Source organism: Crotalus tigris, unplaced genomic scaffold, assembly GCF_016545835.1.
Source record: "Crotalus tigris isolate CLP2741 ecotype Arizona unplaced genomic scaffold, ASM1654583v1 scf7180000017576.4783729, whole genome shotgun sequence".
NCBI lineage: Eukaryota > Metazoa > Chordata > Lepidosauria > Squamata > Viperidae > Crotalus > Crotalus tigris.
In genome coordinates this window covers 4,537,699-4,549,306 of record NW_024096487.1, presented here as the reverse complement: position 1 = coordinate 4,549,306, position 11,608 = coordinate 4,537,699, and the positions used below count along the sequence as shown (strand labels likewise).

The window sequence follows — 11,608 nt, the reverse complement described above, 5'->3', positions numbered from 1 at the left end:
TTTGTCTATACTGAAACCATGAATAGGTAATATTTTCATGTACTAAATCTTCCAAAGATTTTAACTGCCAATTTTGACCATCCCATCTGAGTAGTTGTGTATAAGAAACCCTATCCATCTTAACTCCTCTCCTTATCCCCTCTAACGCATGCCAAGGTATAGCCCATAATGGTATTTTAAAATCACTTTTATAATATTTCCTCCAAACCCGAAGAAAAGAAATCCTTATAATATGAGATTTAAAAACCCGGTCCACTTTTTATTAAAAATTAAATAGGCATGCCATCCAAAAAGTAAATCCCAACCCTCCAAATGGAGTATTTCTACATTTGTTAAATTAACCCAATCACTAATTAGTGTTAAAGCCACAGCATCATAATATAATTTCAGATTCGGTACCTTGAGTCCAGCTCTCTCATGGAAGTCTTGCATAATTTTAAACTTTACCCTTGGTTTTTTCCCTGCCCAAATAAATTTGTTAATACCTTTCTGCCATTCATTTAAGTTAACCTCATTCTTTAAAATAGGTAACATTTGAAATAAAAAGAGAAATTTTGGCAGGACATTCATTTTAATCACTGCAATTCTTCCCATAACAGATAACTGTAAGTTCTCCCAATTTTTCAAATCTTTTTGTACCCTGACCCACAGCCTTTCATAATTGTTTTTATACAATTTTACATTAGAAACAGATAGGGTAACCCCCAAATATTTTATCTTATCAACAACTTCAAAGTCTGTCAGATTAACCAAAATCTGCTTATCCAAATTAGTCATATTTTTAGATAATATTTTAGTCTTATTGTTATTAATTTTAAAACCCGAAACCCGTCCATATTGGTAAATCAGTTGTAATAAATTTACTACAGAATAGGTAGGTTGAGACAAAGTAACCACCAAGTCATCTGCAAAAGCTCTTAATTTATATTCTTTTTTGTTAACTTCTATTCCTTTTATTTCCTGCGACTCTCAAATTTTGATCAGCAAAATTTCCAGAGTTAAAACAAACAATAGTGGTGACAATGGACATCCCTGTCTTGTACCTTTTTCTATTGTAAAAACCTCTGACAAACCCCCAATAACAATAAGTTGTGCCGTTTGTTTTTGATATATAGCACCAAAAGCTTGTGATATTTTTTCTCCAAAATTCATTTCCTCAATTAATCTTATCATAAACTGCCAATTCAATTGATCAAAAGCCTTTTCAGCATCTAAAAATATCAGCCCTGCGGAGATTTGGTTATTCTTATCTAAATATTCTAATAAATTAATAATTTGTCTAACATTATTCTTCATATACCTGCCAGTTATAAAACCCGATTGATCCTTATGTATAAGCTGGTGCAAAACCCTCATAAGCCTATTAGCTAAAATTTTTGCAAAAATCTTATAATCTACATTTAAAAGAGATATAGGCCTATAATTCTTTGGTAAAGTGAGATCTTGATCCTCTTTTGGAATCAAAGATATAAAAGCTCTACGCCATGACGGAGGAATCTCCGAGCCCTGTAGTATATTATTAAAAAGCTCACATAAAGGTTGAATCATCTCTTCTACCAAGGTTTTGTAATAAATGGATGTCAAACCATCCGTACCCGGTGCTTTACCTAATTTTAATTGCTTAATAACTGTCACAATTTCCTCATTGGTAATTAGACCATTAATTTCTTGTTTCTGATCTTCTGTTAATTTAGGGAAGTTGGCCTCACTTAAGTAGTTATTTATATCTAAAGTTTGTACATTAGTACTCTTATATAATTTTTGATAGTAATCTAAAAAGATTTCTTAATCAACTCCTTCTGAAACACTAATTTACCATTATAATTTATTTTATCTATAATTCTCTGTCTCTGTTTCTTTCTTAATTGGCAAGCCAATGATCTCCCTGGTTTATTAGCATTGCAAAATGTATTTTGTTTCATAAACAATAAATTAGTTGCGGTTTGATCCGCCATCAACATATTGAATTGTGTTTTTAGCAACTTTATAGATTCTTTAAACTTTTCATCTGTAGGATTTAAAATCAAAGACTTTTCTTTTAATTTAATCTCATCTTCCAGTTCCTTACATTTCTGAGTCTGCTTTTGTCTATAAACATTGTTCATTTTTATCAAAATCCCTCGCATAAAAGCTTTACCTGCATCCCATACCATTGACATTGAAGTTCCCTTGTACATGTTTAAAACAAAATAATCCTTTAAATACTCCTTTAATTTTTGAACATTCTTTTCTTGTTTGAATAAGTTCTCATTCACCCTCCACGATCTCCTCTCCTCTTTTTCATCAACCAACTCCATCCAAACTGGACTATGATCCGTCAACGACCTAGGAAAAATTTTTACATTCTTTACCCTGAAATATAAATCAGTTGTAATCAGGAAAAAGTCAATTCTTGAGAAAGATTGATGTCTATCTGAAAAGAAGGTAAAGTCTCTCTCCTCTTGATTACGTTCACGCCAATAATCACGCCATTTTTTTTTAGAGGACTAACAAATCGTCTCTCTATTTTTCCATCTGGACGTAGTTGTCCTGAACTATTGATCTTCTCATCAGTCTGTTCTTCTTCCTGATCCTCAGGTTTCTTCTGATTTATATAGGAAGTCTTTTCTCTTTTTCATGTTGTCAGTCCCTTTTCTGAGTTTTTCATTAACTGTGTTTGTTGATCAGTTGAATCTTCTGTCATAATATTTGATTGTTCCACTTTTTCTATTATATTCTGTGTAGTTGATTTTTTTAGTTGTAATCAAAGTTTGTATATCTGGGCTGACATCTTGTTTTTTTCTGTAACTTCTTATTTCATCAGGAGCTGTAAGAATAGTTTCATAAATTGATTTCAACAAAAAGAGAGTCTGTTCATGGTCTTCATCCATATTCTCTTAGTAGTATATTAAGTTAAAAGCTTTACAGTCAGAAAATGCAAAAAGAAAATTGTCACTGAACATAGAACACAGCTGGGCTTCTCACAGCTGATATCTCAAGGTTACAAAAATCTTATCTATAGTCTGGGCTACTGGCCAAGTCTCTTTTAAGCAATAACAAGTTATAATATCAGGTTTAGCCACAAGATGTCACCCCTACCATTTAAAGTTTTCTTTTAAATCCAAAATTGTTATAATCTTTTCAATTTTACTTCTTTTTTGTAAGTAAAAAACCAGCTCTTCAGTGAAAATAAAAAAATCTTTTAGTCCACAAACTTTAAAAAAATAAAATACCAATTAAGATCAAGTTATTCTTGCAACACAGAGGATGAAGAACAATGTCTGAGAACCCCCACCACCCCCACAATGTTGACGCATTCCCAAAAGACCAGGAGGGCGATAAAAACTAAAACCCAGAATCCCCATACTATGAACACCAGGGACTTTCCAATTGATACAGCAGAAAGCAATATAGATGGAGATGGGGGGAGATTGTTAATAGGATGATCGATCCGAAGAAGATGGGACGACCCCTCCGTTCTATAATGCCGACTGAGTTGAGGATGTATGGGGTGTGGGATAGCTCTAGGAGCGACTGCAAGTCGATGGACACTCTGGAGAGCGGAGAGAAGAGCGAACCCGGATGGAGGAATGCGCGAGAGGGCGGAGCTTGCGGGATCAGCCTACCGCGCCTCACATCAACAGCACCCATTGACTCCAAAGATCCTTGTCACAGGCACGCAAGAATGAGTGGCAATGGAGCGAGGAGGGGGATGAAAGAGGAATGCTGTGACGTTCGGAAGGATCGTAACCCCACCTCCCCCCAGACCGAGAGCTTTGTTTATAACGCGGGGAAAAAGAGCACAGGAGACGAAAGAAAGGGGGGAGCATGTTAACTGGGTTTGGCCGCATCTACGAGACTGGCTGCATAGACAAACAACTTATTGAATCATCCCAGCTTACTACCACACCCCAGTTAACCCAGAGTGGTACATGTGACCATCTTGACAGCAGTTGGGCACAAGGGGGAGGTACTAGGGATGAAAGGGAAAACATTCAGAGAGAGAATAGTCGTGCAAATGTGGATTGGGAGAAGGAGAAGGAGAAATGCAAACCACTAGATAAACCTGAGGGAGAGAACAGAGACAATCAGAGAGACAAGGAGGCTGCTCCACCTACTTTAGAGCTCAAAGAAAAGAAAACAAATGAGGACACACGCGAAAAAAAGGGGTGCAGGAAGAAACGAGTCACCGGAGCACAATCCAACCAATTAGGTCCGATGATGAGATCGAGGAGCCGGGCGCAGACTTTGGCTTGCTTATAAGAGACTCTCTCACTCCCTGGCGTTTTAAGCCCTGAGGATGCCGGCAGGTGACGGCGAAAGCTTGGCGTTTTTAAATTAAATTAAACTTTTATAGTTTTATAGTTTTATCACCCTGGTGCTCACCTTATTTCAAATGTATATATATATGTTGGTCTTTGGTTGTTCGGGTTTTCTCCCGTGTAAAATTGGAAGTGTCTTGGCAACGTTTCGATGAAGTCCCATTCGTCATCTTCAGGCTGGTGTTTTCAGCTTCGTGCTTCAAGGAGCAATGTGTGGTCTTAGCTGTTTCTTCCTTTTAACTGCCAGTATGAACTGATTGGGTGGGAGCTTGGCTGTGTTCTGATTGGGTGGAGGTGTGTTCTGATTGGTTAGGGGCTTGGCTGTGCTCTGATTGGCTGGGGGGTTGGCTGTGCTCTGATTGGCCGGGGGGTTGGCTGTGCTCTGATTGGCTGGGGGGTTGGCTGTGCTCTGATTGGCTGGGGGAGTGTTCTATTTGGGTGGGGGCTTTGTTGTGCTCAGGTTAGTCTGAGTTGCAGAGGAGTTTAAGATGGTGGGCTGCCTTGCTATTTTTGGCTTCGCGTTTGTGGTCGTGCCTCATCTTCATGGAGGGTGTCAGTTTGCTTCATGTATGGATTGGAGGGGTTTGAAGTGGCTAATGATGCAGCTGTGGTCTGGCTTCTGGTTTGTGGTCGTGCCTCATCATTGGTGTGGCTTTAGGTTTGCTTTTTGCGTGGATGTGTGGTGGTGACATCCTGTGTGGTTTTTATGAGTGTGGGTCTGGTGTCATTTTTTGTGTTAGGGAGTCATTTGTGAATAAGGGCGGGTTTCCAAATGGCTGGTAGGTGGGATGTATCATCTCGTTTGTTCATGCTGTGTAGGCGTTTTTCTATCTTGATAGCTTCTCTGATTATTCTGTTATTAAAATGTTCAGTTTTGGCGATAGTTCTGGTATTTTTAAAGTCAATTTTATGTCCTGTGGCTTTAAGGTGTTGGACCAGGGAAGATGTTGGTTCCTCTTTTTTGACTGAGTTCTTATGTTCTTCAATGCGTGCACTTATTCTTCTGTTGGTTTGGGACAAGCAGTGCATGGGATTTTTGGATATCACACACACACACACACACACACACACACACACACACACACACACACACATATATATATATATATATATATATATATATATATATATATATATATATAAATCTAGCAAATGTTGGATTTTAATTGTGATAAATGAAACATGTTGGAAGAATGGGAAAAATCCTGAAATATCTTCAGATAGTTTTGGGGTTATTATTAATTATAATATCTGTGAAAATGAGTGGAAAAATAAATTTAATAATAAGAATTAATCTGGGCCTTTCTGTGCACAAAATTTATTCTTTGCCACTAAACTACAAATTTTCCTCCCCATAGTGAGTGAAGGCAAGACAGATATTCTTCTAAACTGCTGCACTTTCCATATGGTCATTTCAAAATAGTAAACAGATTGTCCTGGACTTGCCACCAAAATTGAGCCCCAATTTTTTGTTGCTAAGAGAGACATTTGTTAAATGAGTTTTTCCCCATTTGACGACCTTTCTTGCCACAGTTCTTAAGTGAATCGCTGCTATCATTAAGTTAGTAAAAACGGCTGTTTAGTGAATCTAGTTCTCCCATTGACTTTCTTTGTCAGAAAGTTGCAAAGCTGATCTCATGACACTGCAATGGTCATAAATGCTCCAACCCTGGAAGTTTTTAAGAAGAGACTGGACAGCCATTTATCTGAAATGGTATAGGGTTTCCTGTCTGAACAGGGAGTTGGACTAGATGACCTCTAAGGTCCCTTCCAACTCTGCTATTCTGTAGTGAGATGAGAAGCAAGCAAAATAGATAGAAGACAGATAGATAGATCTGTTAGAATAATTAATCAGTTAGAATAATTAACCTATGGAACAACCTGCCTCCAGAAGCAGTAAATGCTCCAACCCTGGAAGTTTTTAAGAAGACACTGGGCAGCCATTTGTCTGAAATGGTATAGGGTTGCCTGCCTGAACAGGGGGTTGGACTAGATGACCTCCAAGGTGACTTCCAACTCTGCTATTCTGAGCAGCAAGCAAAATAGATAGAAGACAGATAGGTAGATCTGTTAGAACAATTAATCAGTTAGAAAAATTAACCTGTGGAACAACCTGCCTCCAGAAGCGAAGCCTTTATCTACTCCTCTCTGAAGTCTCCTTTCCACCTGCAGTGAGGAAAAAGGGGGTGGAAATGTAACGCCTGGGATTGTTGCTGGAAAGGTGGTGTGGTGTGGTGGGGCTGCTGGGGACCCCTTAAAACCTTCAACCATAGGGCTTGGTCCCCAGGTCCTGTCTAGAATGCCTGCAACCATTTTCTTTTAATAAATAAATGCCTGTTGGAAGAAATATTCCAAGAGTTCTGTCTTCTTAAGATGCAAAGTGGGATGGGTCCTTACATTAGACAGGACTTGCAAAAATAATCCACCTGGAAGGGAGACCCTTGCCGGGGGATTTTGCAAAAATTACCATGTCAGACGGCGGAGCAAGGAAGGGAGAAAACTCCCCGGAAAGGGAGCTGCTGTCCCAATTGAAACCCTGCCAGATGTTGGGATCTGAGAGGTCAGATTCCTCAGGAGAGGTGGTGGAAGCACGGGACCACAAACCTCGGTGGTCAATGAGCGTTGGAAAGAAAGGCAAGTGGGAAAAGAAATCAAGAAAGGTGACCCTGAGACAGGGGGGCAACCAACCAGAATGGAAGCAGGAGATGGAGAAATCCCTGCAAGCAAGTGAAGAGGAAGGGAGCTGGGCACTCTGCTTGGGCTGGATCCTAGAGAAAGCTATTGACCTGATGAAGAGAACTGTCAGCTACCTAGGAGAGGAGAATCCTGAGCCCTACTGCCACCCCAGCTCCTGGAGCCGCAAAGAGAGAAACACTGAGGGGGAAGTGGAACCTGCAGCCCTGGGGACATCTGCTGATCCAGTAGTCCGCACACCCCACCGACCCACAGATTGTGCCATTGAATTCAAGCCTGGGGCAAAACTCCCGAAGCCCAGATTATACTCCATGAGCCCAAAGGAGAAGGAGGAAATGGAAAGATTCATAAAGAAAAACCTAGAAAAGGGGTTCACTGAGCCAGCCAAGCCTAAAGTGGCTGCCCCAGTCCTCTTTAGAGAGAAGAAGGATGTCTCTTTACACTTATGCATGGATTATAGGGCCCTGAATACAATCAGTGAAAGCAACCTATACCCTCTGCCCTTCATGAAAAACATGTTGTCACACCTCTCGAAAGGGAATTTTTTTTTCTAAACTAGACCTAAGGGAAGCTTACTATTTCATGAGAATTAAGGAAGGGGATGAATGGAAGACCGCATTTAACTGCCCCATGAGGTGCTACCAATTCAAAGTCTTGCCATTTGGATTACAAGGAGGCCCCGCAGTCTTTATGCAATTAATCAATGATGTTCTAAGAGAGCACCTATTTAAGGGGGTCCTGGTTTACTTAGACAGCATTCTTATCTTCACCGAATCAAAAGAGAAACATGTCAACCTAGTCAGAGCGGTTTTAAAGAAACTGTGAGCCGCCCATCTATATGCCAAACTCTTGAAATGTGAATTCCACCAGGAAAGGATAGACTACGTAGGTTATCGCATATCCCCACAGGGCATTGAAATGGATCCAGAGAAGGTCAGAACAGTATTAGAATGGGCACCATCCCGCACAAGAAAGCAACTGCAAAGTTTCCTGGGCTTCGCAAACTTTTACCTCCAATTCATCCCCTCATTTGCCCAGCTAGCCCTACCCCTCACGAACTTACTAAAAATGAAGGGAGCATCCTCAGTAAAACCTAGCCAACCACTAACATGGACAATGGAGTGCCAAGCAGCATTTGAGAGATTAAAGAGACTTTTCTCTGCCAAACCAGTACTGAGGCACCCAGACATGGATAAGTCCTTTGTAATACAGGCAGATGCAAGTGATGTTGCAGTGGGGGCTGTACTATTACAAGAAAATGATGAAGGAGTATTGCAACCCTGTGCATATACATCCAAGAAACTCCCGGAAATTGAATAGCACTGGCCCGTATGGGAGAAAGAGGCATACAGGATAGGTTGGTAATTACTCACATGGCACCAGTTCCTTGAAGGCAACAAAATCCCCTTCCAGGTGTGGACTAACCACAAAAATTTGGAAGCCCTGAAAACTTCCAGGAAGCTCAACCCCAAGCAAGACCGCTGGTCCCAGCATTTTCACCAGTTCCAATTTACGCTCAAGCATTTGCCGGGGGAAAAGAACTTCTCGCATGCCCCAATATAACAGCACGCAAGCCACCGACTCTAAACCAATGATGGTAGAATCACAACTGGCAGCACCAGTAACCACCAGAGCCCAAGCTAAATTGAAACCACAGCTGGGCAGCCAAACTGGAATTGAATTACGGAAAAGTTTGGAAACAGATGAATGGTTCCAGAAAAACAAAAATGTGTGCACAATGAGAAATGGGCTGCCTTGGGTGGGGATAAAGTTATATATACCAACAACCTAAAGAGTCACATTCATGCAGCTTTGCCACGACACAAAATCAGCAGGGCATTTTGGATTTGTAAAAAGATTATACTTAATTAAACGGCAATTTTGGTGGCCATCCATAAAAAAGGACATAGAAAGTTACGTGTCCAGCTGCCCAAAGTGTGCAACTGCAAAGAGGTTGCAAGGGAACTCACCCAGACTGTTACAAACAGTGGCAAATCCCTCAGCCCCCTGGAGGGAAATAGCCAGGGATTTTATAGTGGAATTACCTGAAAGCAATGGGAATACTGTGGTCTGGATGGTCACGGACTTGTTTTCCAAACTTTATCCCTTGCCAAAATATTCCCACCGCAAAAGCCTTAGCAAAACTTTTCATCCAGCATATTTACAGATTTCATGGGGCACCCCAACACATCATCTCTGATAGGAGAGTGCAATTTACATCTGCATTTTGGAAGGAATTTTTATCTCTCTTAGGGACCACTCAGGGACTGACATCTAGCCATCATCCACAAGGGGATAGACAAACAGAATGCTGTCACTCAATACTTGAGCAATATTTAAGATGCTTTCTTAATTTCCAACAGTCCAATTGGACAGACCTACTCCCTTTTGCAGAAGTTGCTTACAATAATGCAGTCCACTCCAGCACAGGTTGCACTCCTTTTCAAATAGCTACTGGCCAAAGTTTCAACCCCATGCCAGAATTAACCCCAAACGAACCGGCGATCCCATCTCTGAAAGAATGGATGGAACAATTACAAAATACCTGGCCAATAGTTAGAAAAGCACTAGATGAAGCTAGGCAGGCATACAAAGCACAAGCCAATAAAAAAAGGGTTGAGCCTACACCATTCATTATAGGAGAAATTGTGTTCTTATCTACAAAATACCTAAAATCCCTACAACCCTGTAAAAAACTTGGACCAAAATATATAGGGCCTTTTCCAGTTAAAAAGAATCATAAACCCAGTAACAGTAGAATTAGAACTGCCCAAAAATCTCAGGCAAATAAACCCAATTTTTCATTGCAGCTTGCTGAAAAGACAGCACCAGTCATTGTTATGGCCAAAAATCCCCCCCCACCACCTCCAGTCATGGTGGAGGGTGAACAACACTTTGAAATAAAGGAAATCCTAGACTCTAGGAGATATCATGGAGCGACTCAGTACCTAGTTGCATGGAAACACCTCCCTGCCTCACAAAACGAGTGGGTCCATAAACGTCTTGTCAGAGCCCCGAAGCTATTAAAGAAGTTTCACACAGACTAACTTGTATACCTGTTTTGTTTTCTTTCAGGTGGATCTATCTTATTTTTAAGGGGGCAGGATGTCAGAATCCAATTATATTTCATTTCTAGTTATCGACTATGGAAAACCCCATTTCTGCCCTCTCTGGATTCTGTCATATGATGAAGGGGAAGGTGGGTGAACAAAGGGGTTTTATGGCCCTCACTTCCTTTGGTACAACTTCAAAGGGATTAAATGTGTATACCACCAAAAGGACTAAATCATAACAATGGGACCATCAGCTTTCATCTACTTCTCTCTGAAGTCTCCCTTCCACTGGCAGTGAGGAAAAAGGGGGTGGAAATGTAACACCTGGTATTGTTGCTGGAAAGGTGGTGGGGTGGGTGGGGCTGCTGGGGACCCCTTAAAACCTTGAACCACATACTCTGGTTTCTCTTCAGATCGTATAAATCTTTCGCCTTTTACTAAAGATTTCCGTGGAGAGGAACATTTATGAGTTTTCATGAATGGCAGAAAGGTATTAATAAATTTATCTGGGCAGGGAAAAAACCAAGAGTAAAACTTAAAATTATACAAGATATTCGCGAGAGAGGTGGACTCAAGGTACCGAATTTCAAATTGTATTATGAGGCTGTGGTTTTAACATTAATAAGTGATTGGGTTAATTTAACAAATGTAGAAATACTCCTCTTGGAGGGTTGGGATTTACTTTTTGGATGGCATGCCTATTTAATTTTTAATAAAAAGGTCGATAGGGTCTTTAAATCTCATATTATAAGGATTTCTTTGGTGAACCAGTTCTACTAGATACCTGGGAAATTATTTGGGTGAAGAATGTCAAATTTACACAAGCCCAAAACTTAAGGGAGAATTTTTACAAAATGTTTTATAGATGGCACCTTGATCCACAAAAAATGTCTCGCATGTATCCTGACTTACATCCTAAATGTTGGAGATGCGGATGTTTGGATGCTACTTACTATCATATCTGGTGGTCGTGTAAAAATATAAAAGCTTTTTGGATTAAGATATGGTGGAATATTCAAAGAATTTTTAGAAGGAGGGTAAAATTTACTGCACAATTGTTTTTGTGATACTAAAGAGACCACATTGATGTTAAATTTAATTACAGCCACAAGGTTGTTAGTAGGGCAATGTTGGAAGAAGGAATCTTTGCCTACTTTGCAAGAGTGGTTTTTTAAAGTTTCTTATTTGTCGGAAATGGCAAAGATTTCGGCTTTTTTGAAGGATCAATCGCAAGAGAAGTATTTTGCGGTATGGAAAAAATGGATAGATTTTATACAATATAAGTTGGATATAAAAAAAATATTATTTAGTTTTTCAATAACTTATATTTAAAATTTAAAATATTTTATAGACTTTATTCTTTTTTATTTTATTTTTTATTATACTTTCTTTAATCTTTTTGTTTTTTCTTTTTCTTTATTCTTTTTCCTTTTAAGTATTTTTCTTTTGGTATTTATGTTTTTTTATATATATATTATTGTTAATTATTTTATAATTTGTTCAATTAATGTATTTAGATTTATTCATGGTTTATATCTTTTTTAAGATTTTTTGAAGAAA

At 39.4% G+C, this 11,608-nt stretch overlaps 1 non-coding gene across 1 annotated transcript; it reads left to right on the top strand.

Moving 5' to 3' along the window:
- Positions 1 to 10,441: 10,441 nt before the first annotated feature.
- Positions 10,442 to 10,556, top strand: LOC120315685. Its single transcript, XR_005558747.1, has one exon. It is a non-coding gene; the product is annotated as a U5 spliceosomal RNA (small nuclear RNA).
- Positions 10,557 to 11,608: the final 1,052 nt, after the last annotated feature.